Genomic DNA, 13539 nt, shown 5'->3' with positions numbered 1-13539 from the left:
ATTTGTCATAGCAAATTGGAAAAAGAAACAGAACTTTTATAAATAAGTACTAAAATAACAAATGTTAAACACACAGTGAAGGATTTTAACAGCAGATTGGATAAAACATAGGGAGAAGTAATTAACTGACAAACTAGGAAGGTTTTTAGATATAAAATTATATCTAATTGTATCTACAAATTATATACAACGTAATATATATTAGATATAAATTAGAATAAACTATCCAGTGTGAAACATGGAGTAATAAATAAAGAGAGACTAAGACATAGGAGGATAGAATGAGAAATCTAGCATGCATTTGACCAAGGCCTTAGAAGGAAAGGAAAGAGACGATGAGGCAGAGGAAATGTTTGAGGAGAAAATCACTAGGAATTTTCTAAAACTGAAGAAACACATTAATCTATAGGTCAAAAAAATCTAGGGAACCCCATGAAAATAGTTTTAAAAATCTGCTAAGAGAGTAAGTCCTCAAAGTTCTCATCACAAAGAAAAAAAATGTTTTATAACTATATGAGAGGATGGATGTTAAGTAAACTTATTCTGCAAACCATTTCACAATATATAGGAATGCCAAGTCGTTCTGCTGTACACATACATAGATACAGTGTTATTTGTCAATTATACCTCAGGAAAATGGAAGGAAGGGAGACAGGGAGGAAAATAAATCTACAACTAGATGCACGATAGTGAAATCGCAGAAGAGCAAAGGTAAAGTGAAAAACCTCAAGCAGCCAGAATAAAAAAAAAAAAAAAAAGAAGTTACCTTTAAAAGGGCGGCAGATAGACGGACCTCTAGCAAACAGCTAGATGTTTTCTCCACAGCAAGAACGGAAGACAGAAGATAGTGCACTGGTCTCTTTAGTGCATCAAACAAATGCAATGGCCAGAGAGCAAGTTCTGCACCCAGTGAAAACCCAACTAAACCTGCGAGAAGTTGTCAGCAGCGGGTTCTCACTGCAAGACCTCTATTGATGTGCTTCAGGCAGAAAGAATATAGTTCTGGAAAAAAGATCAGAGATGCGAGAAAGCTGGTGGACCAAAGAAAGTAGAGAATGTGGTTAAATGAAAAAAGCATAGACTGTATAAAATAGTAATGAGAATTTCTAGTGGGGGATAAAGGGATTAACTTAAGATATTAGACAACAAAAGCGCATGAGTAAAAGAGAAGGGATGAAAGATTCTGGTTTGCAGTTTCCTTGTGCTCCTTATTCATCCAGGAGAGGGTAAAGGTTCTCGTGACTTCTAGACTCAGGTGTATTGATGATGCCGGTTGTAGATTCTAAGACGTATTAGATCAGAAGGGCTGCCATAACAAACTACCACATAGTGACTGGCTTGAAACAACAGAAATTCGTTTTCTCAGTTCTGAAGACTAGAAATCCAAAATCAAAGTGTTAGCAGAGCCAAGCACCCTCTGAAGACTCTTTCCTTCAGAGTCTTTCCTTGGGTAGCCCCAACCTTGTGGCATCATACCTCTGATCTCCACCTCTGACTTCACGTGGCCATCTCCCTTCTGTGAGTTTCTGACTCCCCTTCCTGTAAGGACACCAGTAGTACTGGATTAGGACTCATTCCAATGACCTCATCTTAGCTTGATCACATCTTCGAAATCCTATTTGCAAATCAGGTCACATTCACAGGTCCCAGGGGTTAAGATTTCAATATAATTGGGGGGGTGGGGAAACATACTCCAACCCATAAATAATGTAACAATGAAAAATGCAGAACTAGAGTATGTCACTTCCAAACTAGAAGAAAATGAGTTGAAGATTAAAAATAATATTGATACCAAAACCTAACAAGAACATCATGAGAAAGGAATATTACAGAATAATCTTATGCGTGAACACAGATTTTTTTAAGATTTATTTATTTATTTATTTATTTATTTTAGAGAGAGCATGAGCGAGCAGAGGGGCCAAGGGAGAGGGAAAGAAGCAGACCTCTCACTGATCAGAGAGCCTACCTAGAGGTTTGATCCCAGGACTCTGAGATCATGACCTGAGCAGAAACCAAGAGTCCAAGGCTCAACTGAATGAGTCATCCAAGAGCCTCTTTGAACACAGATTTTAAAAAAATATTAACAAAATATTAACAAATTGAATTCACACTGCATAGAAAAGATAATATCTCATCAACAAGTAGGGATTAGCCTTTGATTTTGAGGTCGATGCCACATAATGAAAATCAAGTAATACAATTCACCACATTAATAGATTAAAAGAGAAGAATTGTGTTATCATCATCATGAAAGAGAAAATAGATTTTGATACAGATAATAACAGTACCTACTTTCTAAATCTATTGTGATGATAAAGTGACTCTATCCAGCACTTAGAACAGTGCCTCACACACAGCAAATACTCAATAGCATGTTATCTGTTGTTGCTATTTATCAGTTCCAGCAGGCATTTCACAAACACACACACACACACACACACACACACACACACTCGGAATGACCAATACCTAGGTAAGAAAGTGCACCCTCATTACGATTCAGGCAAATACATAATAAAACTGGAACAAAATACTATTATACCCATCAAATAGGTGAAAGTTAAAAAGTCAGACAATACCAAGCATTGCCCAATACATGTAGGAGCTCTCCTACACTGCTAATAATACAACCATTTTGAAAAGCAGTCCAGAATTATCTATAAAACTTTCTACCCTATACCCCAGAAATTCCACTTCCAGGAATATGCCCTATAGAAATGAACATTAAAACAACCTAGCATTCCAGGGATAAATCCTACTCGGTCATAATGTATAATCCTTTTTACATATTGCTAAATTTAACTTACTAATATTTTTTTAACTTACTAATATTTTGTTAAGAATTTTTGTATCTATGTTCATGAGGAAAAATGGTTTGCAGTTTTCTTTTTCTGTGAGGTCTTTGTCTGATTTGAGTAACAGGAAACAGTGGCCCCGTAGAGTTAATTTAGAAGTGTTCCATCCTCTATTTTTGGAACAAGTTGTGAAGGAATGGTATTATTTCTTCTTTAAGTATTTGGTATAATTTATCAGTAAAAATTTTTTAATTGTGCTAAAACATACATAACATATTTACCATCTTAACCATTTTTAAGTATACAGTTCAGTAATATTAAATATATTCACATTGTTATGCAACCAAACTCCAGAACTTTTTTTGTCTTGTAAAATTGAAACCCATTAAACAATACCCATTCTTCCCTCTCCCGGCCTCTGGAAACTAGCATTCTACTTTCCATGCCCAAGACTTTGATTACTCTACCATCTCATAGAAATGTCTTTTTATGACTGATTTATTTCACTTAGCATAATGTCTTCAAGTTTCACTCATGTTGTAGCATGTATTACAACTTCCTCTATTTCTAATAGATCTATCCACAGTCTCTATTTTTTCTTCAGTTTGACAACTCATGTCTATGTAGGAGTGTGTATATTTCATCTATGTTGTCCAATTGGTTGGTATAAAGTTATTCATAATATTACCAAATAATCCTTAGTTGTTTTTTTTAGGATTGGTAGTGATGTCAATTCTTCATTCCTGAGTTTTGGTAGTTTGTGTCTTTTTTTTGTCAGACTTGCTAAGGATTGGTCAATTTTGTTAATAGTATCAGAAGGTCAACTCTTTTGGTTTCATTGACTTCTCTATTGGGGGGCTTTCTATTGCATTAATTTCTGCTCTAATCTTTATTATTTACCTCCTTCTGCTTACAGCTTCTTAAGAAGGAAGCTTAGGTTATTGATTGGAGGCATTTATTCTTTTCTGAGATAGGCTTTTAAAGTTAAAAATTTCCTCCATAGCTCTTATTTAATGCATCCCATAAATCCCTTTGTTATATTGTGTTTTCATTCTCATTCAGTTAAATATTTTAACTTCCCTTGTGTTTTCTTCTTTGACCCAGAGGTTACTTGGAAGTGTGTTGCTTAATTTCCAAATATTTGAGGTTTACCCAGAATTCTCACTACTGTGGATCCTTAATTCAATTCTGTTCTGGTCAGAGAACAAACTTTGTATGGTTTCAATCTTTTAAAATGTATTGAACCCACAGTTAACATCGTATTCAATGGGGAAAAACTGAAAATTTTCCTGATAAGATCAGGAACAAGACAATGATGTCCACTCTCACTACTTTTATTCAACATAGTAGTGGAAGTCCTAGCCACAGCACTCAAACAAGAAAAAGGGAATAAAGGCTTCCAAATTGGTAAGGAAGAAGTAAAACTTTCATTTTTTTTCAGAAGACATGATAATCTATATGGAAATCCCTAAAGGTTCCACTAAAACACTACTAGAACTGATAGATGAATTCAGTAAGGTCACAGAATATACAATCAATGTACAGATATTCATTGCATTCCTATACACTAATAATGAAGCAATAGAAAGAGAAATTAAGAAAACAATCTCATTTACAATTGCACCAAAAATAGTAAAACACCTAGGATAAACTTAACCAAGGAGATGAAAGACCTGTACTATGAAAACTATAAAACACTGATGAAAGTTGAGACGATACAAACAAATGGAAAGATATCCCACGCTCATGGATTGGAAGAAAAAAATACTGTTAAAATGTCCATACTACCCAAAATGATCTACAGATTTAATGCAATTCCTATCAAAATATCAGTAGCATTTTTCACAGAAATAGAAAAAATAATCCTTAAATTTGTCTAAAACCACAAAAAAAAAAAACAAAATAGCCAAAGCAATCTTGAAAAAAGAAAAACAGAGCTAGAGGTATCACAATTCCAGATTTCAAGTTATACTATAGAGCTGTAGTAATCAAAACAGTATAGTACTGGCACAAAAACAGATACATAAATCAATAGAACAGGCTAGGAAGCCCAAAAACAAACCCATGATTATATGGTCAATTAATCTTTGACAAAAGAGGCAAAAATATGCAATGGGAAAAAGTCTCTTCAACAAATGGTGTTGGAAAAACTGGACAGCTACATCCAAAAGAATGAAGATGGACCACTTTCTCACACCATATAGAAAAATAAACTTGGCATGCCTGGGTGGTTCAGCGGTTGAGTGTCTGCCTTTGGCTCAGGGTGTGATCCCTGTCTGGGGATTAAGTCCCGCATCGGGCTCCCTGCGAGAAGCCTGCTTCTCCCTCTGTCTATGTCTGCCTGTCTGTGCCACTCATGAATAAATAAATAGAATCTTAAAAAAAAAGATAGAAAAATAAACTCAAAAAGGATTAAAGGCCTAAATGTGAGACCTAAAACCATCAAAATCCTAGAAGAGAGCCCAGGCAATAATTTCTCTGACTTCAGCAGTAGCGACATTTTCTAGATATGTCTCCTGAGGCCAGGGAAATAAAAGCAAAAATAAGCTATTGAGACTACATCAAAATAAAAAACTTCTGCACAGGAAGGAAATAACCAAACTAAAAGACAATTTAATGCATGGGAGAAGATATTTGCAAATTACATATCTGATAAAGAGTTAGTATCCAAAATTTATAAATAACTTCTACAACTCAACACCAAAAAACCCCAAATGATCCAATATGAACAGACATTTCTCCAAAGAAAACATCCAGATGACCAACAGCTGTATGAAAAAGATGTTCATCATCACTCATCATCAGGGAAATGCAAGTCAAAACTACAATGAGATATCACCTCACACCTGTGAGAACAGCTAAAAAAAAAAAAAAAAAAACATAAGAAACAAGCGCTGGCGAGGATGTGGAGAGAAAAAAATGCTCATGCACTGTTGGTGGGAATGCAAACTGGTACAGTCACTGTGGTAAACAGTATGGAGATTCCTCAAAAAAATTAAAAATAGAACTACCTTAACTACTGCACAATCCCAGTAATCCTATTACTGAGTATTTATGTAAAGAATACAAAAACAACTAATTCAAAAGGATATATGCACCCCTATGTTTATTGGAGCATTATTTACAGTAGCCAAGTTATAGAAGCAGCCCAACTGTCCATTGATAGATGAATGGATAAAAAAGATGTGATATATATATTCAATCCTAAAAAGAATGACATGGATAGAGCTAAAGAGTATCATGCCAAGCAAAATAAGTCAGTCAGAGAAAGACAAATGCCATATGATTTCACTCATGGATTTTAATTAAAGGGAGACAAACCAAGAAATAAACTCTTAACTATAGAGAACAAACTGATGATTACTAGAGAGGGGGTGGGTGGGAAGATAGGGAAAGTAGGGGATGGGGATTAAAAAGTGCACTTGTTGTAACGAGCACTGAGTACTATACAGAACTGTTGAATCTCTGTATCGTGCACCTGAAACTAATATAACACTGTATGTTACCTACACTGGAATCAAAATTAAAAACTTAATAAAAATCAAAAAATCAAAATAAAATAAAATGCACTGTGGTTTGTTTTGTGATTCACTATAGGATCCATTCTGAAGAACGTTACATGTGCATTTGGAAAAAAACATGCATTCGATCCTAGGGCTGTCTCACATCTGGACATTCCTGTTAAATCCTTGGCAGTCTGCTAGGCCATTGCTTGCCCCAGACAGGGCCATAAGCTCAGGCTAGTGGCCCGCTGCTGGCTCTCCCCCTCTGCTTGGCACCAAGATTGCCACTTTGGCGGACAATGCTCCAAATCAAAGAGCCCATTCTGGTAGCGGCAATAATGCTGTTGGCTTTCAAGGCCTGACTCCCCTTACCCCCAGGGTGAACTACTACCACAGAACTGGGGCCCAGGGAAGGGGTGGGAGTAGCTCCCGCAACAATGTCACATAGTCATACGATCTTACCCAAAGTTCAAGGGATTTCATCAGTGTGGTATGCTTCTGATCAATTGCCAGAGCACTGAAATGGTTGTTTTTGAACTTTTAACCAACTTAATTGTTGTTTTTGAAAACAAGATTTGTCAACTTTCCCACTCCATCATGCTGGAAACTGGAAGTCTAAAAACATCAACTAAGGTGTGGAAGAGTACATGCAGTATAATTTTGTATGTATTGATTTCCTAGTGCAGGCAAAACTAAACTACACGGTTTAGGGATGAGTGTTTAAGTGGTAATACTGTGAAGAAAAGTAGGTAAATGATAATCCTAGAAGTGAGGATAGTGGTTACCTCTGGGGGGAAGGGTTTGTAGGTGGAAATGGATACATGGAACGCAGGGATAGTTTCTGGGAAGCCAATACTATTCAACTTCTTGACCTATATGGTGGTTAACAAGGTTCCATAACCATTGCCTAAAAATATATATAGTTTTATGCGTGTTTCTTTATGTATATTATACTTTACAATAAGACTTGTATAAAACATACTATTTATTTGTTAATGTATTCAGTAAGTCTTTTTGAGCAATCTTAGTATGAAAGGCACTGTTCCAGACAATGAGCATACAGTAATAGAAAGATAAGATCTCTATTTTTATGGGGCTTACAGCTTAGTGGGAAGATAGATGGCAAAATGCAAGCCCCCCCAAAAGGCATTTTCAGATTACAGTAAAGAGTCTGAAAAACAGAGTGGTGGCTAGAGGGAGGCATCAAGGATGAGAGCCTTGAAGCCAGATTGTCAGCAGGTCTCTGAGGAGATGACATTTGAGCCAAAAACTGAAGACCCAGAAGGAGCGGGCCATATAAAGATTGGGAGCAAGGGTCTCCCACAGAGAGAAGATAACAAGTCCAGAGCTCAGAACTGTCTGGAGAAGGAGAGAGTGACATGTGAGGAACTTGCAAGCTGACATCCATCATCTAAAGGATTTGCTTTGGAGGAACTCAAGGAAGCAGGGCAGAGCGAGGGACAGTGAGTGAAAACCGAGGGAGGCCGAATCCTGCTCCAGGAAAGGCAGGACTTGGCAACTGTCAGAACTCGAGCAGACCCATCATACTTTGATGCCAGGGGCAAGAAGCGTTTTTATAGTCATCATTTTAACTGTGTACCATGTGAAAGCAATTCTGCACCTCTTCTTTTTTGGAATGGCTCTTTGAAAAGCATATTAACGTCAAGAATGTTGGCTGTAATACGCCATCTATCTCAGTGGAATGGTTCTTTGCGTTTTACTGTACAGCATACCAACAAAGGAAACAAAATGAGGAATGGTCGCCCAGCCTTTAGGAATGAGTTCGGGTGGGCCTGCTTTTTATGACCTGAAATCATAATTTTCTTCTGGAGAAAGGAAGGTGCAGATTAAATCTTATAATAGTTTTTCCAAAGATTTTATTAATTTATCTGAGAGAAGGACAGAGCATGAGCAGGAGGAGGAGAAGCAGACTCCCCGCTGAGCAGGGAGCCTCTGCAGGGCTCGATCCCAGGACCCTGACATCATGATTTGAGTGGAAGACAGACACTTACTTGAATCAGCCACGCAGGCGCCCCCAATTTTTGAATATTTTTAAATGTCTTTTTCACAATCGTGTACCAGGTAATCAATTTCACACTAACCTGATTAAATAATGCATGTATGATCTAGAACTGTTTGCATTAGAGTTTTTTGTAAATATGAACTCTAATTTGTTGCCCATTTTACATCTATTTTGTGTCACATTTAAGGAAAAATCAACCAGACTTTTTTAAATTTATTTAGAAAGCATCATAAATATAGGGGTGCCTGGCTGGCTCAGTCAGTGGAGCATGCAACTCTTGATCTCAGGGTCACAAGTTCAAGCCCTCTGTTGGGGGTAGAGACAACTAGAAATAAATAAATAAATAAACTTAAAAAACCAGAAAAGAAAAGAAGTATCATAATATAAACAAATTATACCAATGTCATTTTTTTTTTAATTAAGACTCATGATACAAAGCTGAGACCATCCTTGAGGACAGTGCTTCTCTAGAAAGCTGAGGGTTTTGTTTGTTTTTAAGATTTATTTATTTTGGGGGGAAGGGCAAGAGAGGGAGACAAAGAGACTCCCCCACTGAGTGTGGACCTCAGTGAGGCTCACTCGATTTCACAACCCTCAGAGCAAAACTTGAATGAAATCAAAAGTTGGACACTTAACTGACTGAGCCACCCAGGTGCCCCTAGAAAGTTGGGCTTTTATAAAGAGCATATGTGAACTTTACATGATTAATAAAGATTTCCTTTGAGGCAGGAAAAAAAAAAGCCTTTTCCCCCTAGATCAATAATGATACACAAATTTGTATATTCATTTTCAAAAGTCAAAAATAGGAAATAACTCAAATGTCCATAAACAGGTGAATGGATAAAGTAACAGTGGTATATCCAAAGAATATTACTTAACAAAATGAAACAAAACAGAATGAGCTAACTTACAGAATATCATTGATGAACCTCAGAGTAACTATAAAATGTCAAAGAAACCACAAGAAAAAAAGAGTACATTTTTTTGGATTTCAATCATATAAATTGTAGAAAATGCAAAGGCATCTAATGTAAGTGGCAGCCTTACTCTATCTCTGTAGAAAGGGTGGGGGTGGCAATCCGGTTGAAGTAGGTTTGGGGGAACAATTTTACACTACTTTTACATAACATTTTGAATAAATGCAAGAAATTTTGACTACCCAGACTAAGAACTGATGAAGGGAAGTTAAAGTCTCCCCACAAAAAATAATCTTGGAGTCACCAGTAGATAATTCCTAAAGACATTGCCAGTTAGTACCTGGTACCCGGATCCCCAGAGTCAGTACAGGTGGTGACCTTTCTTAGCTGATTCTTTGGATTTTTTTTTAATTCTATGAGCTATCTTGCATTAGTAAAATAAATACTCTTTTTGGTTTAACTCACCCAGAGTTGGTTTCTATTACTTGCACCACAGGTGGGGACCTGGGCACCAGATGGGATGAAGGGATCTTTTAAAGCCTCTTTCGATGCTGTGGTCCTAAGATAAGCACAGATATAATCAGACCTCTCTCATAGGAATCAATAGTTACAGATGTGCTAGGAAAACACTACTTGACTTAGTATCTCAAGCAGACATGTTGGCTCTAGACACTTTAAAACAATGAAACAAAGTATAATTTGCAGCCCTAGGGATATAGTTCCAGAAATTGGCTCAAAGTACCCTTACTAGTGATACTCAGCAAAACTTGGAAGGAGACTCTCCCAGAATACCATCATCCATTCCATTGAGAATAATGTCAACACATAATAAAATAATTGACTGAATGTTGGGGGGGGGCATCTGTAAACCTAAAGAGGATATTGGAATCATAAACATGAATTGGCATCAGGAACAAAACAAAGCTAAAGGAAAACCGAAAAATTCTTGAACAAAGCTCAAGTAACTCTTTCACCAGAAAATAACCATGCTTCATAATCTGATTGTCATTAGTATACTCAGTGTATATTATATATATTGAGAAATCTAATATCTGCTCACTGTAGTTTGGATTTCTACTCAGGTACAGTCATGAACAGAGGGGGGAAAAGTGGGATTTTACACTGCACTGGGGGGAGTGGGCGGTCAGAGTGTAGTTCTACTAAATTTGGCATAGAAAAAAAAAAAAAACTCCGCTGATTCAAATAAACCTTTCAATGAAAATTTCTCCTGAAAAGAAATCCCTCTAGTTTTCTTTTTTTTTTTTTTTTCCAGATAGGAACAGTGTTTAATGCCAGACAAAAAGCATTCTGTTCCGTTGAACAGTGAAACAACTGACCTCACAGCTTTTGGGTTTCTAATGGCAAGTTAAACTCACCTTGCCAAGGAAATTAAATTATAAAAAAATAACTTTTGTAATGTGGGAAATATTTGGTATACTGATCTTTATGAATTTCCTGATTTCTTTACCTTTGAATGGTTTTCCTTGATGGCAACACCAGCATTCAGAAAACAAAACACATCTGGTAGAAATTCATTGTCTCCTCTTTTAAATTATTTAGTAACGCTGCGTAGCTAAGAAATTGTCTCTGCTCCTATAAAACTCTATGCTAATTGTGGCCAGTAAATTAGTAATTATAACTGATTATACAAAGCAGGAAAGGGCTACACTAATGCCAGGGAGTAAAGCGTGCAATTAGATGGCTCAGCTTTTGACGTCTTCACTCTGAATCTCTGTGAAGAATGAAGAAGAAAGCTCTACACCAAAATTGAAGGGGACCAGTTTTCTGATTGTGTCCTAGGGGATTTGGATAAAGCTCAAGCAATTTGAAGCATACCCTCAGGTTGTACTCAGCAGATTTCCTGACCTCTGCCACAACCTATCTATCATAAGCCTTTATCAGGAGAAGATGCCAAATCACAAGCCATTTGGTGGCATATAATTGCTTCGACATTGACAGCAGAGCGGTATATATCATCTTCTCTGTTAAGGAGGGAGTGAGTGTATCAATTGGAAGAAAACTGACTCTAAAAGCAAATTTAAATAAACACGAAAAGGAAGCTAAACCAATACGAAAAGGAAAGGATTATCAAAATAAAACAAAAGCTTAAGTACGGATTGAAAAAAGCAATTAATAAATGTATGATTACTAGTCATACTCTTTAGAGTCTATTAGAAATATTGAAGAATCAAGAGTGGAAAGAAAAGAAAGAACAAATGAACTTAGAACAGCTTATGGAAGCATGGGACTGGTTTTAGATGGGATATGAAATATTGTGGTTAGTTCACAGATATAGAATTAAGTAACACTGAACCCACACAGACAAAGATCGTCTCTCAGTCTCAATTCTTTTGCTTACATCAAGAGAGAAGTCTCAGGGCTAGTCTGTCTTCACCTTCTCTTTAACACCTCCAAACCTCCCTATTTAAAAGGAGAAACAGAGCAGGCTACAGACTCTGAGCCTTTGGCAGACAATAACATCTACTCAAATTTAATTATATTATGTTGTTTTTATGATGTTTATTTTTGTGGTTACCCTCTATTTATGACAAGTGAACTGGTTTCCATTCGTAATCGGCCTATAAATTATTTCCTTTATTTACATTTTTAAAAACCAAGTCAACTTAAAGACCAACATTATATAAATTAGAGTACTGAGAAAAAAAAAATAGGGAAAATCAGTAGCAGGTCCAGCACGGTTAAGCAAAAATCTTGCAAGGGGCCCTGAAATGATCTTTGTTGAGAAAACATCAGCTTAAAATCATAAACTGTTAGAGCTAGAGGTGACTAGGAGCCTGCAATCCAAATCCCCTCATTTTATAGGAGGAGACCAAGACTCAGAGCCTGCGCAGGGCCAGGACCTGCCCTCAGAGTTTGTAATGCAGAGACAAGTTTTCATCTAAGCTTGTTGAGCCTGTTGCCTCCCCTCCACTGCTTTGCTATTATTTAACTTGTAGCCTTCTCAAAAGCTGTGTTGGAATTGGCTACATATATCCAGTCTTCAATGATGCCCAAGCAAGGAGGCAGGCCACATAGGAATGGAGATTTACTGAAATGGTGAAAACTTGTGCAACTTGCAAAACCACAGTGACATCTAGTGGTTTTCTTTGATAATGCAACTCCCGAGGCAACCCTGGGTTTGAGCACGCTTCTTTAAAAAGCGAACATTTTCTAGAACATCCCTGTTTGGGTTTATTTCCTCATGAATTGATTTATTGTCAACCGGAATAAATGTAAGTGAAGTCTTGCCCTCCTTGTGCATCATATCAAGAGGCACCTGTTGATCATTTGTCCTATCGCTGATTATATTACTTGTGACTGCTTGGTTGAGAGGCTATCTCCCAGTTACTGTCTTTTCCTTTCTAATTAATAAGTGATTTGTGAGACAATGTTTTGAGGCTCTATAAATATCTTCAAACTTTTATCCACTATTCTTCTTCAAACTTTTATCCACTAGTTTTTGTATGCATTGATAATTCTTGCCTGAATTATTTATTATTGTAATGGTTGCCAACTTGTACTCCTCTAATTCTCTCTACATTTTATTAATTATCATTTTACAGAAAGAAGAGCTTTCCCTATTCTCTTATTTATGTTTGTATATATTTATTAGTATGGACACATGAATTCTTACATCATCTAAAATCTACACAATAGATTATATGTATAAATATAATATACTTATGGTATATTATATGTATAATAGATTATATGTATAAATATCCATATACTTATGGTTATAAATTTACCATGTATTTACCATAATCAGAGCAGGTAAGTAAAATTTCTTTAGGTTCCCAACCAATTATGTTCTCTCTTGCCTCTGGGTTTTTGCTCTTGCTGTTCCCTCTCACCTGAAGACCTCTTCCCTGTAGATGATACTATGTAAAAATTCATGAGTATATTCAGGAATGTACCATATAGTAGATAATATATGTAAAATATTATATAGAGTATAGATTATGCATTCATGTATAGGTTATAGACCATAATCTATATATAATCAATACATGATAGACTATGTAAAGGTTTGTACTATACATTATTTACCATTATTTATCAGTTATTTATTCTATTCAAAAATGCAAATGTCACAAAAGTCAAAAAGTATGAGAAATTGTTCCAATTATAAGAGATGTGACACTTCAATGTAATGTATAATCCCTGGCTTGGATTCTGCACAGGGAATGGAAAGGAGTTGTAAACAGCTATAAAAGACATTACCGGGAGACCCCTGGGTGGTGCAGTGGGTTGAACTACCAACTCTTGGTTTCCACTCAGGTCATGATCCTAGGGTC

General features: G+C 36.4%; 1 long non-coding RNA gene across 1 annotated transcript; it reads right to left on the bottom strand.

Annotated features, from left to right (window-relative positions):
- Positions 1–224: 224 nt before the first annotated feature.
- On the bottom strand, positions 225–13176 carry LOC144311895 (uncharacterized). Its single transcript, XR_013377383.1, has 4 exons — positions 13002–13176; positions 11601–11662; positions 9707–9800; positions 225–1539 (listed from the first exon to the last, which is right to left on the bottom strand). It is a non-coding gene; the product is annotated as an uncharacterized LOC144311895 (long non-coding RNA).
- Positions 13177–13539: the final 363 nt, after the last annotated feature.

Source organism: Canis aureus, chromosome 4 (genome assembly GCF_053574225.1).
Source record: "Canis aureus isolate CA01 chromosome 4, VMU_Caureus_v.1.0, whole genome shotgun sequence".
Lineage (NCBI taxonomy): Eukaryota > Metazoa > Chordata > Mammalia > Carnivora > Canidae > Canis > Canis aureus.
This window is presented reverse-complemented; position numbering and strand designations above follow the sequence as displayed.